Source organism: Manis javanica, chromosome 3, assembly GCF_040802235.1.
Source record: "Manis javanica isolate MJ-LG chromosome 3, MJ_LKY, whole genome shotgun sequence".
Taxonomy (NCBI): Eukaryota; Metazoa; Chordata; class Mammalia; order Pholidota; family Manidae; genus Manis; species Manis javanica.
In genome coordinates this window covers 33,465,583-33,481,085 of record NC_133158.1, presented here as the reverse complement: position 1 = coordinate 33,481,085, position 15,503 = coordinate 33,465,583, and the positions used below count along the sequence as shown (strand labels likewise).

General features: G+C 36.8%; 1 protein-coding gene across 7 annotated transcripts in view; it reads left to right on the top strand.

Annotated features, from left to right (window-relative positions):
* The window catches only part of TMCC1 (transmembrane and coiled-coil domain family 1), a 374,903-nt gene that overhangs the window by 150,180 nt on the left and 209,220 nt on the right, over window positions 1–15,503 (top strand). The gene's annotated exons all lie outside the window — the stretch shown is intronic.

Here is a 15,503-nt window from a genome sequence, read left to right as displayed (position 1 = left end):
ATATGATGGATATTGTCTAACTGAATTTGAATAGTTTGAGAAAAATCAGACAAATGAAAACACACATTCCTGGGAACTGTTCATATACCATATGTTCTTTTAACAGTAGATAGTCTATAGTCGCACAATTTTGCAGCACTGCAACTTGCACTTCTCCTTATTCTTTGTTGAGTTCCGACAATATAGATCCAGTCAAACTTGTTGTTTAACTGTATGCACAGGCCAGCTTAGATATCTCCTTCTTCATTCCAATGGCAAGTCTAGGAACTGGTGGGATGAATGCTGCTACGACTACAACAGCGCCAGGATCTTTGTTGGTGTTTTTTGATGATGATCTTCTGGAATGACTCTTCCAGAGGATGTTGATGCTGGAAGTTCTTCTTCATATCGTATCTTAATTCATTTTCTGGGTAGCCAAATTAGCTCTTTGATCCTCTGTATAAACACAAACAAACCCTTTGCCCACACTTTGATATGACCTTTATACCATTGGAAAAGAACCTATTGGAGACCACCACACAGGAACTGCTTTTTTTTTTTAAGAGAAAGAAATATTATCAGAAAAATGTACTTCCATACCTGATCATCCGACACCCTTTAAAAGATCAAAATTCAGTATATGTAAAGTATGCATTAATCGTTGATTTGCAGTTAATTTTATCCTATCAGGGAGTAATCCCCCTCTTTTTTTTTGTAATTAATCTACAATTACATGAAGAATATCATGTTTACTAGGCTGTCCCCTACACCAAGTCCCCCCCACAAACCCCATTACAGTCACTGTCCATCAGCATAGTAAAATGTTGTAGAATCACTACTTGTCTTCTCTGTGTTGCACAGCCCTCCCCTTTCCCCCACCCCCCACATTATATATGCTAATCATAATACCCCCTTTCTTCTTCCCTGCTGTTATCCCTCCCTACCCTCCCTAGCCTCCCATTCTCCCCAGTCTCTTTCCCTTTGGTAACTGTTAGTCCCTTCTTGGGTTCGGTGATTCTGCTGCTGTTTTGTACCTTCAGTTTTTCCTTTGTTCTTGTACTCCACAGATGAGTGAAATCATTTGGTATTTGTCTTTCTCCACTTGGCTTATTTCAATTGTCATAATACCCTCTAGCTCCATGCATGTTGTTGCAAATGGTAGGATTTGTTTTCTTCTTATGCCTAAATAATATTCCATTGTGTATATGTACCACATCTTCTTTATCCATTCATCCACTGATGGACACTTAGGTTACTTCCATTTCTTGGCTATTGTAAATAGTGCTGCGATAAACATAGGGGTGCATCTGTCTTTTTCAAACTGGACTGCTGCATTTTTAGGGTAAATTCCTAGAAGTGGAATTCCTGGGTCAAATGGTAAGTCTATTTTGAGCATTTTGAGGAATCTCCATACTGCTTTCCACAATGGTTGAACTAATTTACATTCCCACCAGCAGTGTAGGAGGGTTCCTCTTTCTCCACAAACTCACCAATATTTGTTGTTGTTTGTCTTTTGGATGGTAGCCATCCTTACTGGTGTGAGGTGATATTGTGGTTTTAATTTGCATTTCTCTGATGACTAGCGATGTGGAGCATCTTTTCATGTGTCTGTTGGCCATCTGAATTTCTTTTTCGGAGAACTGTCTGTTCAGTTCCTCTGCCCATTTTTTAATTGGATTATTTGCTTTTTGTTTGTTGAGGTGCATGAGCTCTTTATATATTTTGGATGTCAAGCCTTTATCAGATCTGTCATTTACAAATATATTCTCCCATACTGTAAGGTACCTTTTTGTTCTATTGATGGTGTCTTTTGCTGTACAGAAGGTTTTCAGCTTGATATAGTCCCACTTGTTCATTTTTGCTTTTGTTTTCCTTGCCCGGGGAGATATGTTCATGAAGAAATCGCTAATGTTTATGTCCAAGAGATTTTTGCCAATGTTTTTTTCTAAGAGTTTTATGGTTTCATGACTTACATTCAGGTCTTTGATCCATTTCTAATTTACTTTTGTGTATGGGGTTAGACAATTGTCCAGTTTCATTCTCTTACATGTAGCTGTCCAGTTTTACCAGCACCATCTGTGGAAGAGACCGTCATTTCCCCATTGTATGTTCATGGCTCCTTTATCAAATATTAATTGACCATATATGTTTGGGTTCATGTCTGGAGTCTCTAATCTGTTCCACTGGCCTGTGGCTCTGTTCTTGTGCCAGTACCAAATTGTCTTGATTACTATGGCTTTGTGGTAGTGCTTGAAGTTGGGGAGTGAGATCCCCCCCTACTTTATTCTTCTTTTTCAGGATTGCCTTGGCAATTCGGGGTCTTTCGTGTTTCCATATGAATTTTTGAACTATTTGTTCCAGTTTGTTGAAGAATGTTGCTGATAGTTTGATAGGGATTGCATCAAATCTGTATATTGCTTTGGGCAGGATGGCCATTTTGACGATATTAATTCTTCCTAGCCAAGAGCATGGGAAGAGTTTCCATTTGTTAGTGTCCTCTTTAATTTCTCTTAAGAGTGTCTTGTAGTTTTCAGGGTATAGGTCTTTCACTTTGGTTAGGTTTATTCCTAGGTATTTTATTCTTTTTGTTGCAGTTGTGAATGGAATTGTTTTCCTGATATCTCTTTCTATTGGTTCATTGTTAGTGTATAGGAAAGCCACAGATTTCTGTGTGTTAATTTTGTGTCCTGCAACTTTGCTGTATTCTGATACCAGTTCTAGTAGTTTTGGAGTGGAGTCTTCAGGGTTTTTTATGTACAGTATCATGTCATCTGCAAATAGTGACAGTTTAACTTCTTCTTTACCAGTCTGGATTCCTTGTATTTCTTTGTTTTGTCTGATTGCCATGGCTAGGACATCCAGTACTATGTTAAATAACAGTGGGGAGAGTGGGCATCCCTGTCTGGTTCCCGATCTCAGAGGAAAAGGTTTCAGCTTCTCGCTGTTCTGTATGATGTTGGCTATGGGTTTATCATATATGGCCTTTATTATGTTGAGGTACTTGCCCTTTATACGCATTTTGGTGAGAGTTTTTATCATGAATGGATGTTGAATTTTGTCACATCCTTTTTCAGCATCTATGAGATGATCATGTGGTTTTTGTCTTTCTTTTTGTTGATGTGGTGGATGTTGTTGATGGATTTTCGAATGTTGTACCATCCTTGGAACCGTGGGATGAATCCCATTTGGTCATGGTGTATGATCCTTTAGATATATTTTTGAATTCGGATTGCTAATATTTTATTGAGTATTTTTGCATCTACATTCATCAGGGATATTGGTCTGTAATTTTCTTTTTTGTTAGGGTCTTTGCCTGGTTTTGGTATTAGGATGATGTTGGCTTCATAGAATGAGTTTGGGAGTATTCCCTCCTCTTCTATTTTTTGGAAAACTTTAAGGAGAATGGGTATTATGTCTTCTCTTTATGTCTGATAAAATTCCGATGTGAATCAGTCTGGCCTGGGGGTTTTGTTCTTGGGTAGTTTTTTGATTACTGCTTCAATTTCTTTACTCGTAATTGGTTTGTTTAACTTTTGTGTTTCTTCCTTGGTCAGTTTTGGAAGGTTGTATTTTTCTAGGAGGTTGTCCATTTCTTCTAGGTTTTTAGCTTGTTAGCATATAGGTTTTCATAGTAGTCTTTAATAATTCTTTGTATTTCTGTGGAGTGTGTCGTGATTTTTCTATTCTCGTTTCTGATTTTGTTGATGTGTGTTGATTCTCTTTTTCTCTTAATAAGTTTGGCTAGAGACTAATTTTTTTTGTTTATTTTCTCAAAGAACCAGCTCTTGGTTTCATTGATTTTTGCTATTGTTTTATTCCTCTCAATTTTGTTTATTTCTTCTCTGATCTTTGTTATGTCCCTCCTTCTGCTGACTTTAGGCCTCATTTGTTCTTCTTTTTCTGGTTTCGATAATTGTGATGTTAGACTATTCATTTGGGATTGTTCTTCCTTCTTCAAGTGTGCCTGGATTGCTGTATACTTTCCTCTTAAGTCTGTTTTCGCTGCGTCCCACAGAAGTTGGGGCTTTGTGTTGTTGTTGTCATTTGTTTCCATATATTCCTTGATCTCTATTTTAATTTGTTCATTGATCCATTGATTATTTTGGAGCATGTTGTTAAGCCTCCATGTATTTGTGAGCCTTTTTGTTTTCTTTGTAGAATCTAGTTTTATACCTTTGTGGTTTGAAAAGTTGGTTGGTAGAATTTCAATCTTTTGGTATTTACTGAGGCTCTTTTTGTGAGCTAGTATGTGGTCTATTCTGGAGAATGTTCCATGTGCACTTGAGAAGAATGTGTATGCTGTTGCTTTTGGATGTAGAGTTCTATAGATGTCTGTTAGGTCCATCTGTTCTAGTGTGTTGTTCAGTGCCTCCGTGTCCTTACCTATTTTCTGTCCAGTGGATCTATCCTTTGGTGTTAGTGGCGTGTTGAAGTCTCCTAAAATGTATGCATTGCATTCTCTTTCCCCCTTTAGTTCTGTTGGTATTTGTTTCACATATGCTGGTGCTCCTGTGTTGGGTGCATATACATTTAAATGGTTATATCCTCCTGTTGGACTCAGCCCTTTATCATTATGTAATGCCCTTCTTTATCTGTTGTCACTTTCTTTGTTTTGAAGTCTATTTTGTCTGATATTAGTACTGCAACCCCTGCTTTCTTCTCACTGTTGTTTGCCTGAAATATGTTTTTCCATCCCTTGACTTTTAGTCTATGCTTATCTTTGGGTTTAAGGTGAGTTTCTTGTAAGCAGCATATAGATGGGTCTTGCTTTTTTATCCATTCTATTACTCTATGTCTTTTGATTGGTGCATTAAGTCCATTTACATTTAGGGTGACTATTGAGAGATATGTACTTATTGCCATTGCAGGCTTTAGATTCGTGGTTACCAAAGGATCAAGGTTAGCTTCTTTAGTATCTTACTGCCTAACTTAGCTCGCTTATTGAGCTGTTATATACACTGTCTGGAGATTCTTTTCTTCTCTCCCTTCTTATTCCTCCTCCTCCATTCTTTATATGTTGGTTTTTTATTTTGTGCTTTTTTGTCTTTTCTTTAAGTGCTTTTAGTGGGTAGTTGATTTTGTTTTTTCCCTTTAGTTAGTATTTGTTTGGTCTGCTTTCTTTGCTGTGATTTTATTTTCTCTGGTGACATCTGTTTAGTCTTAGGAGTGCTCCCGTCTAGAATAGTCCCTCTAGAATACCCTGTAGAGGTGGTTTGTGGGAGGCAAATTCCCTCAACTTTTGCTTGTCTGTGAATTGTTTAATCTCTCCTTCATATTAAAATGATAATCGTGCTGGATACAGTATTCTTGGTTCAAGGCCCTTCTGTTTCATTTTATTAAATATATCAAACCATTCTCTTCTGGCCTGTAAGGTTTCTGTTGAGAAGTCTGATGATAGCCTGATGAGTTTTCCTTTATAGGTGACCTTTTTCTTCTCTCTAACTGCCTTTAAAACTCTGTCCTTGTTCTTGATCTTTGCCATTTTAATTATTATGTGTGTTGGTGTTATCGTCCTTGGGTCCTCTCTGTTGGGAGTTCTGTGTACTTCCGTAGTCTGATCAATTATTTCCTCCCCCAGTTTGGGGAAGTTTTCAGCAATTATTTCTTCAAAGACATTTTCTATCCCTTTTCTCTCTCTTCTTCTTCTGGTACCCCTATAATGCAGATATTGTTCCTTTTGGATTGGTCACACTGTTCTCTTAATATTGTTTCATTCCTGGAGATCCTTTTATCTCTCTCTATGTCAGCTTCTATGCGTTCCTGTTCTCTGGTTTCTGTTCCATCAATGGCCTCTTGCATCTTATCCATTCTGCTTATAAATCCTTCCAGAGTTTTTTTCACTTCTGTTATCTCCCTCCGGACGTCTGTAATCTCTCTCCGGACTTCATCCCTTAGCTCTTGTATATTTCTCTGCCTCTCCATCAGCATGTTTATGATTTTTATTTTAAATTCTTTTTCAGGAAGACTGGTTAGGTCTGTCTCCTTCTCAGGTGTTGTCTCTGTGCTCTTTGTCTGTCTCAAATTCTGCATTTTTATGGTGATAGTGATAGTTTGTGGAGCTGGCACAAGTGACGGCTGTGAGAACGTCCCTTCTTTTTGGTTTGTGGCCTTCCTCTCCTGGGAGAACAGCGACCTCTTGTGGCTTGTGCTGGGCAGCTGCGTGTAGAAGGGGCTTCTGACTCTTGCCCGGCTGCTATGGAGTTTATCTCCACTGTCACTCTGAGCGTGAGCTGCCTCAGGCTGCTGCTCCGATATGGCAGAGCCGTGTTGGAGGGGAAACGACCGGGAGGCTGTTTATCTCCATGAGGGTCCTCTGAGCTGCCCTGATATCCAGGGTTTTTGGGTGCGTGGAGTTCCCTCCCGCTGGGTTAAGTGTCCCGGGATGCTTCCGTCTGGCTGTGGGGTCCCTGCCCCTTTAAGACTTACAAAACGCACTCGCTTTTCTTTGTCCCCAGGGTACCGACTGTGGGGACCCTCCAACAGGTCTTACTGTCCTGTTTCCCTAGTTTTTGGCACCCCACGCATGCACTGTGTTTGCGGTCTGGTGCGGATGGCTAGGGCTGGCTATTTAGCAGTCCTGGGCTCCCTCTCCCTCCCCGCTCTGACTCCTCTCCTCCCGCCGGGAGCTGGGGTGAGGGGTGCTTGGGTCCCGCCAGACTGCGACTTGTATCTTACCCCCTTCGCAAGGCGCCGGGTTCTCGCAGGTGTGGATGTAGTCTCGCTGTTGTCCTTTGTCTTCTGGTCTCTCTTTTAGGAAGAGTTGTCTTTGTTGTATTTTCAAAAATATATGTGGTTTTGGGAGGAGATTTCCGCTGCTCTACTCATACCACCATCTTGGCTCCAGATTATAAGTTTTTTGTAAAAGGATATAACTCAGGACCTGCCAAGAGCTGCACAGGGCAAGGTATGGGGAAGAAGTGGAAAGCTTCCATGCCCTTAGAGTACATCTCTCCCCTAATACCTTCACGTGTTCATGCCATAGCTCAGGGCTTTTTATGGAAGCTTCATTATATGAACATGATTTATTAGGTCATTGGCGTATGGTTATTGAACACAATCTCTGGTCCCTCTTTACTCTTCACCCCTCAGAGATGGGAGGCTAGTTCAGGTCCTGTGGGACTGAAAGTTTCAACCTTCTAATTGCTTTGTAGGTTCCCTTGGCAACCAGTGGGCATCCTTAGGTTACCTGGGGGCTTTCCTGGTCACTTCATTAACATAAATTCAAGTGTGGTTGAAAGGGGCCTGTTATGAATAATAAGACACTCTTTGCACCTTTATGCTTTGAAGCTTTTTCAGGAACTGAGGACAAAAGACCAAATTTTTTTTTAAAGATGCTCCTGTTGAGCTTACTACTTAGGAAATTCCAAGAGGTTTGGGAGCTGTGAGCCACAAACTGTGGACAGAAGACTAATACATTTAGTATAAATCACAGTATCACATTTTCAAAGTAAAAAATAACAAAAGCTATTCTTTTTTCTATAATTTGAATGTTTTTAAGTACATATTTTTCTGTAGATACTTTCTCTCTCCTTAGAGATTTGTGCCCTTGTGGTTTTTTTTCCTTCCTGTTAGTTTATGTCTCTTATCATTCATTGTCTGTGGCTTCACAGTTCTTTATTGTCCTAGTACCATTTCTGAAATCACAGCTGGAAGCTCTGAAAGGCATTCTGACAAAGGAAGTCTGAATTGTGACCTTAGGCCAACAATAAGCTATGGGAACAGATGAAGTTAAGAAATGAATAGTATTTCAGATATGTGTCTGTGTCCTTAGTCTTTCAGGGAATTGTTGAAACCAAGAATTTAAAAGTCATCTCTTTGTTTTTCAACATAATTAGAAGTATAAAGCATTCTACTTGGCTTGTGAATCTACTGCTTTAATTTTTTATGAAGGAGTTTTTATCTTTTAGGTTTTTAAAGCTCTTACAACTATGTTCTTTAGCACAGCTAACCCAAGGAAAATTTATTTTAATGTTTATGTTTATATTTTTAATGTATAAAACATTTTTAAAAAACCTGGTGAGGGGGCCACTACAGGGTTGTAATAACCAGAACTCTCTATCCTATTTCTCACTTTCCTCAGGTAGCCATTTAAAAATTTTTTTTCAACTTTTTATTGTGTAATTAATCTAAATATTTTCTAAATAACATGTTCATGATATTTTTTGTTTTAGATGATATTTGATTTCCTACAATGAAGATGATGATTTAACCATCTCCTTTACTATGTCTCCTGCCCACATTTTATTAAATTTTAAGTTAAATCTTAATACCCTGTTTATATTATGCCAATGTAAATATTTTTACAATGTTGGGGAGGGGATAATTTCCCTCTCCCCTTCAAGGTTCTTTTTGGGTCTAAGAATTAAATTGACACAAGACAGATAAATAGGAGAAAATAAAATTTAATCAATTGCCTAGGTACTAGGGCTCTTTTAAGAACATGAGACCCACAGCAGTGCGGCAGTTGAAGCCTGTGTGCCATCCAGGGCTAAGGAGAAGAGGCTAGGAGTGTTGAACTTTAAAAGGGAGGAAGACAGTTCACAGGAAAATGAGAAAGAGTAAATTTTTGGTGAACAAATATTTGCTGGGCCATATAGAAACCATGAGCATAGAGAGGAATTTTAACAGACTTTGCTAGGTTCCTCCCTGTCACCACACAGAATTCATCTTACACAGTAGTTATGGATAGAGATAGCTGTCTTCCTGGAGGAGGCCCTCTGTCTAAATTCTTTTGGTCATTCTGTCTGTAGGGTCATTCTTCCCGAGCCAGCTGTTTCTTAAAAGTAATCAGGCTAAAATAATCCACATGCCAAAGAGACACATTTTGGGGCAGCAAATTTTGCCCCTCTATAACAACTTAAACCTTAAAAATATAATATGATTACATTCCTTTTTTGTGGTCTCTGGAGTTAATTGCTTCAACTTGGATTGCACACCTTTGTGTTGGTACTCCTTTATCTGTTAATAAAAAATTCAATTTCTTTGATTTCATGTTGTCATCTTTATTGGTTTATTACTTTCTTTTCATGAAGAACATTCTCCAGGGGCCTTATGGAAAAGGTACATGGGAGATAATTTTTCAGAAAGTAAGGCCATTTCAAAATCTCTTTATTTCACTCTAGAACTTCATTCTAATACTTTATTGACTCAGTGTGTAATTTAGGTTGGAAATAATTTCCCCACAGTGGTGTAAAGCACTGTGTCTTTATCTTCTAGCTGCTGGTGTTGCTGTTGAACAAATTGGTGCCTTGCAGGTTCTCCAGCCTCTGTTTTTCTCTGCAGAATTTCAGAAAGTCTTCTCTTTATCTCTGTTGTCCTGAAGTTGTATAATGATGTTCCTTGATGTGAGTCTTGTTGGCATTTGTTGGGTGAAGGAAATCTGTGTTAAGTTTAAACCCTGGTTTTTATTAGGTTTTACAGTTAAATATTACTTTGGACCATATGAAACTGCCAGTATTTGAGCAATTTTGGCCTACAAAAATGATATCTGTGAGTCCTTTCAATCTGGAAAACTCGAGACTGGATCTGGAAACATTTGTTTCAGAAAGGGATGTTATAATACTAATTTTTACTTTATCAAAGCCCAAACATGTTTTTCACACACCTCCCACCAACCTGCCAAGCATTTATCTGACTGGAGAAAAGCTAATTTTGTTTAAAAGTTTTTATTATGTAATAATTTATTATACACACACGCAGTAACAAATTATTAGGACACACAGTAACAAATGACCTGTGAACCTTCCACACAACCTAAGTATGGGAACATCACCATCACCATGCTGTGGGAGACAGAAGGGGGATCACTGCACAAAAGTTTATATTTCATTCACTTTACTTTTTCAAAAGTAGTTAAATTACATATGTATGTGACACTTAAAAAAGCTACTGTGCTTGTTTGACGGCTTTATAAAACAGTATTATAGCTTATGTAAGCCCTATGATTTGCTTTTTATGCAGTAATGTTTCTAGATTGACGCTTGTTATTGCCCATTGCCGTAGTTCTTTCATATTATTTATTTATTTTTTGCCCCACTTATATTTCTCTTCTCTCTTTTGTTAGTTAGACATTGGGTCTCCTGATGTACCCTTTAGTTTAGTTTTGTTCTGTTCTTATTTTCTGTCTCTGTCTTTTCTTTTTCTTTCTGAGAAATTTCTTTAAAACTTATTTTCCAGTCCTTCTATTAAATATTTCATTTCTATCATATTTTAAATTTTCTAAGTGCTTTTTCTTCTTCTATGAATATTGTTTTTACAACATTCTGTTCTTATTTTAGAGATTTTGTTTCTGAGGATATTTTCATTTGCTTCCTATACTGTCTCTCTGTCTTCGGAATTTCTTTCCTTTCTTCTTTCCTTGGTGTCAGTTCTAGTCTCCTTTTTTATTAAGAGGTTTTTCTCAAGTGTCTGGTTATCATCCATGGCTTTCTCTTCATGTTTGAGAGGCATTAAAATGCCATGGGAAACTCTCCTTGTGATAGCTTGTAGGTTGATAGTTTTACTGTCTCTCTGCTTTTGTGGATATATGCCTTTATATTGAATTTTAGCAGAAAGCCAAGATAAATGTGTTTAACCCTTTATGTTTAATCCATTATTCCCCCTCTAAGGAAACTTTTATTAGAATAGAAATTTGGGGGGCTTTGATGTAGACTTGCTCTCTAAAGTCTTCTTCGTCTCCCGGGTAAAAGTCACAGAAAATTTCATTTCTGAAATTAACAGCAGCCAACATATGGAATTAACCTCAATTTTATCAATGGGTGAATGGATTAAGATGTGGTACAAATATATACAATGGAGTACTATTCATTAAAAAAAGATGAAATCTTGCCATTTACAACATGGATGGACCTTGAGGGCATTATGCTAAGTGAAATAAGTCAGAGAAGGATAAATACTGTGCAGTCTCACTGACATGGGAAATTGTACAAACAAGCTGAGCTCATAGATATAGAGCTGGTTGGTGGTTGCTTGAGGTAGGAGAGTGGGGGTTGGGCAAAGTGGATCAAAGGGGTCAAAGGGTGCAGACTTCCAGTTATAACTCATGGAGATATAATGAACAGCATAGTGACTATGGCTAATAATACTGTATTGCATATCTGAAAGTTGCTAAAAGAGTAGATCTTAAAATGTAACTATGTATGGTGATGAATGTTAACTTGAATTATTATGGTAGTGCACAATATATACAAATAATGAATCATTATGTTATATACCTGAAACTAATATAATGTTTTATGTCTGTTCTACTTCAATTTTTAAAAATTCATAATTCCTTTTGCCTAACAATTCCACTTCTAGGGATTTCTCCAATGGACATGCTGACATACATTCAAAATTTTTTTAAAAAGGAAATACAGGAAGCCCTATTGTAAAGTAGAAAAGACAAAGACTCGAATCCATTTGTTACTTCCTGTAGCTGCTAAGAGAATAGCATTTCTATAGCAAAATCACTTTTGGAATTATCTTCTGTCTCAAAATTCTCTTTACTGAATAGCTAGTAATTGAATTTCATTCTCTTTTCATTGGCCTAGAGTGTCATCCACAGAATAATCTTTTAAAAATTTAATTTTAGATATTAAAGCTTAGTCTTAGAAATCTTGATTTTGGTGAAGGAAATCTGTGTTAAGTTTAAACCCTGGTTTTTATTAGATTTTACAGTTAAACATTACTTTGGACCATATGAAATTGCCAGTATTTGAGCAATTTTGACCTAGAAAAATGATAATTTCATGTGCTTCACCATAACAGTTAAAGAACTATAACAGTTTAGTTAACAGACCCTTCTGTCCAATGTAGGAATTCATTCTAAAGCCTTCTTGGAGACATTCCAAGTAGGAGGAAAGGATAAGATACAATGGCATCCTCATGCTAAGTAAGGGGGGGAGCGTTGAGGTCCCCATTCAGTATTTTTAATTATTAGGTCCTGGAGCTCTCTCAGGTTCCTTTGGTGTTGTAGAAGCTCCATTCTACTGAGGCTGTAGGCTGTAAATTCATGGAGTGCCAATTAGATACACACTGCCTGGGAATCTGGACTTTAACACACACTTTCTGAGCACCAGCTGCCAAGCTGTGTATCTGGAGAGGATTCAGCAAATATCCATTTAGCTGGAATAGTATTAATTTTGTTGATATGTAATAACATGTGTATTTCCTTAGGTTAGTTAATAGCTGAACTTTAAAATTATAATGTGACTGTTGTGAGGTTTTAAAATTGTAGAAATAAGATACACAACTATAGCAAAAAGGATAGGGGGAAAGTTAATGGAGTTAAATTGTGTGAAGGTCTTATATTTCTTGGAATGTGGTTAAGATGGACTCTAATCAGTTAAGAATGTGTATTATAATTAATTTGCAGGGTAACCGCTAAAAGAATAACACAAAACATGTAACAAAGTAGTAAGAGAAATAAAATGGAGTATTACAAATACTTGATTAATAGAACAGAAACAAGGAAAGAACAAAGGAATAAAGATCACATGGGACAAATTTAAAATAAAACAGCAAAATACAAGTAAAAATAGGTAGTGTGAGTATAGTACTATGCAAACATTAACCAAAGGATGGTAAAGCTATGTTAGTATGTCAGGTACATTAGCTATTAAGGCAAGAAGATCACTAAAGATAAAGAATGGCATTTCATAGTGCTGGAACAGTTCTCTTGATAGGCAGACATTACAATACTGAACAACCTTCCCCTGCTGCTTTTTTTGCTCACTGTTCCCATGTGTGCTCTTTGGGTCTTTTCCTTTGACCAGTGTTCTCACTTCTCACTGCTAGAGATGTTAGAGATGTTTCTGTAGTCTGTGAGGGAAGAGCTGTTGCTTTGTCACTCTGACTGTTAATGGTCATGTTCAGTGTGCTCTGGGCATTTTAAACAATTGCGCAGGGTACCACTTGAGAACAAAACCTGAGGCTTATAGTTATTTCACTTAGTGTTGTACTTATTTTTAATGTAATTATTATCCTTTAAAAAATGCCATGTATGAGAAGTAGAATTTAAATGAGGACTAAAGAAGTTGATTATTTTCTTAATGAATTCTTTTTTAACATTGCATGATACTGAGTAATAAAGTATTGTAAAGAACAAATGAGAAAGGAGTAGCTGGTCCTTTGTAGGACCTTTCTTGCAATAAGCCGTTTTTGGATACTAAGTCTTTAAAGCTGTACAGTGGTGTGTCATTGTCAAAACTCTTTATTTCTATCTGGAGAGAATACCCTTGTATTATATAGAGAAGATTCCATTTTTCTGGAGAAAAACATTTGTTTGTTGATCTCCATGCTTACATGTAAGAAAAGGAAAGAGACGTTTAAGGAAACAAAAGTGCCAAATCAAGGAGCATACTTAGAAGTAGTCAGAAATACAATTAATATCACATTTTTAAAAACTGTAAAAAATACAATGTAAAATTTACCTTTTAACCATATTTGAGTGTACAACTTAGTGTTAAGTGTATTCACATTGTTGTGAAACAGATCTCCAGAACTTTTTCATCTTGCGAAACTGAAACTCTATGCGCACTGAACAATTCTCCCTTTCTCCCCTCCCTCCAGCCATTGTTAACCTCCATTCTGTATTCTGTTTCTGTGAATTTGACTACTCTAGGGACCTCCTGTAAGTGGAATCATAGAATATTTGTCTTTTTTCTGACTGGCTTATTTCACTTAGCATAATGGCTTCCAGGTTCATCCATCTTGCAGCATATGACAGAATTTCCTTCCTTCTTAAGATTAAATAATATTCCTTTGTATGTATGTACCACATCTTGTTTGTCCATTCGTCTATCAGTATTTGGTTTGCTTCCACCTTTTGGCTATTTTGAATTCTTCTGTTAGGAACATAGGTGTGCAAATACCTCTTTGAGACCCTACTTTCAATTCTTTTGGATATATAACCAAAAGTGGGATTGCTGGATCATATAGTGCTTCATTTTAAATTTTTTGAGGAACTACCATACCATTTTTCTATATTCTGTAATAGTTGCATATTTTACAATCCCATCAACAGTATGCAAAGGTTCTAATTTCTCCACAACCTTTCTAACACTTTCTGGGGTTTTTTTTGTTTTTTTTTTTTAATAATAGCCATCCTAATGAGTATGAGGTGTTACATCATTGTGGGTTGATTTGCATTTCTCTGATGATTGGTGATGTTGAGCATCTTGTTGGCCATTTGTATATCATCTTTGAAATGTCTAAGTCCATTGCCCATTTTTTAATCAAATTGAGCTTTTGCTGTTGAGTTGTAGGAGTTCTTTATATATCTTGGACATTAACCCCTTATCAGATACATGATTTTGCAAATAATTTTTCTCATTATGTGGGTTGCCTTTTTGCGCTGTTGATTGTGTCCTTTGATGTACAGAGGCTTTTAAGTTTGATATGTAGTCCCATTAGCTTATTTTTGCTTCCGTTACCTGTGCCTTTGATGTCATATCCAGAAATCATTGCCAAGGACAATATCATAAAGCTTTTCCCATTTTCTTATAGGAGTTGTATAGTTTTAGGTCTTACACTTAGGTTCTATTTAATCCATTTTGAGTTAATTTTTGTATTTAGTGTAATAAAAAGGTCCAGTTTCATTCTGCATATAACTATCCAATTTTCCAAGCACCATTTGTTGAAGAGGCTATCTGTTATCCCATTGACTGGTCTTAGCACCCTTGTTAATTAATCTGTTGTGCATAAACATGAAGTTTATTTCTAGACTCTATTCTGCTCGGTAGGTTTGTCTGTCTTTATGCCAGTCACAGTGTTCTGATTACTGTAGTTTTTTAATGTGTTTTGAAATCAGAATGTGTGAGTGCTCCAACTTTGTTGTTCTTCAAAATTGTTTAGTCTATTCAGAGTCCCTTGAGAGTCCATGTGACTGGATGAATTTTTCTATTTTTGTAAAAAAAAAAAGTCATTGGGATTTTGATAGGAATTTTATTGAATCTGTAGAGCTTTCAGTAGTGTGGAGATCTTGACACTTTCAAGTATTCCAGTCCATGAATACACAGTATCTTTACTTTCACTCTATCTTCAGTTTCTTTCAACAATGTTTTGTAGTTTTCAGAGTGCAAGTCTTCCTTCTTGTTTAGGCTTATTCCTAAATATTTTACCCTTTTTGATGCTATTTTGAGTGGAATTGTTTTCTTAATTTCCTTTTGTGGTTGATTATTGTTAGTTATAAACGCAAGTGATTTCTGTGTGTGGATTTTGTATCCTGTTAACTTTGCTGAATTCGTCTTAGTGCTAACATCTTTTTGTGTGAAAGCTTTATGGTTTCCCATATATAAGATAATGCCATCTGTGACTAGAGAGAATTTCACTTCTTCCTTTCCAGTTTGTATGCCTTTTATTTCTTTTCCTTGTTTCATTGTTCTGACTAGGATTTCTAGTACTGTGTTGAATAGAAGTGGCAAGAGCAGGCATCCTTAGAGGAAAAGCTTTCATTCTTTGAGTATGAGTATGATGTTAGCTGTGGGCTTTTTATTAATGACCTTTATTGTGTTGAGGTAGTTTCCTTCTATTCCTATGTTTTT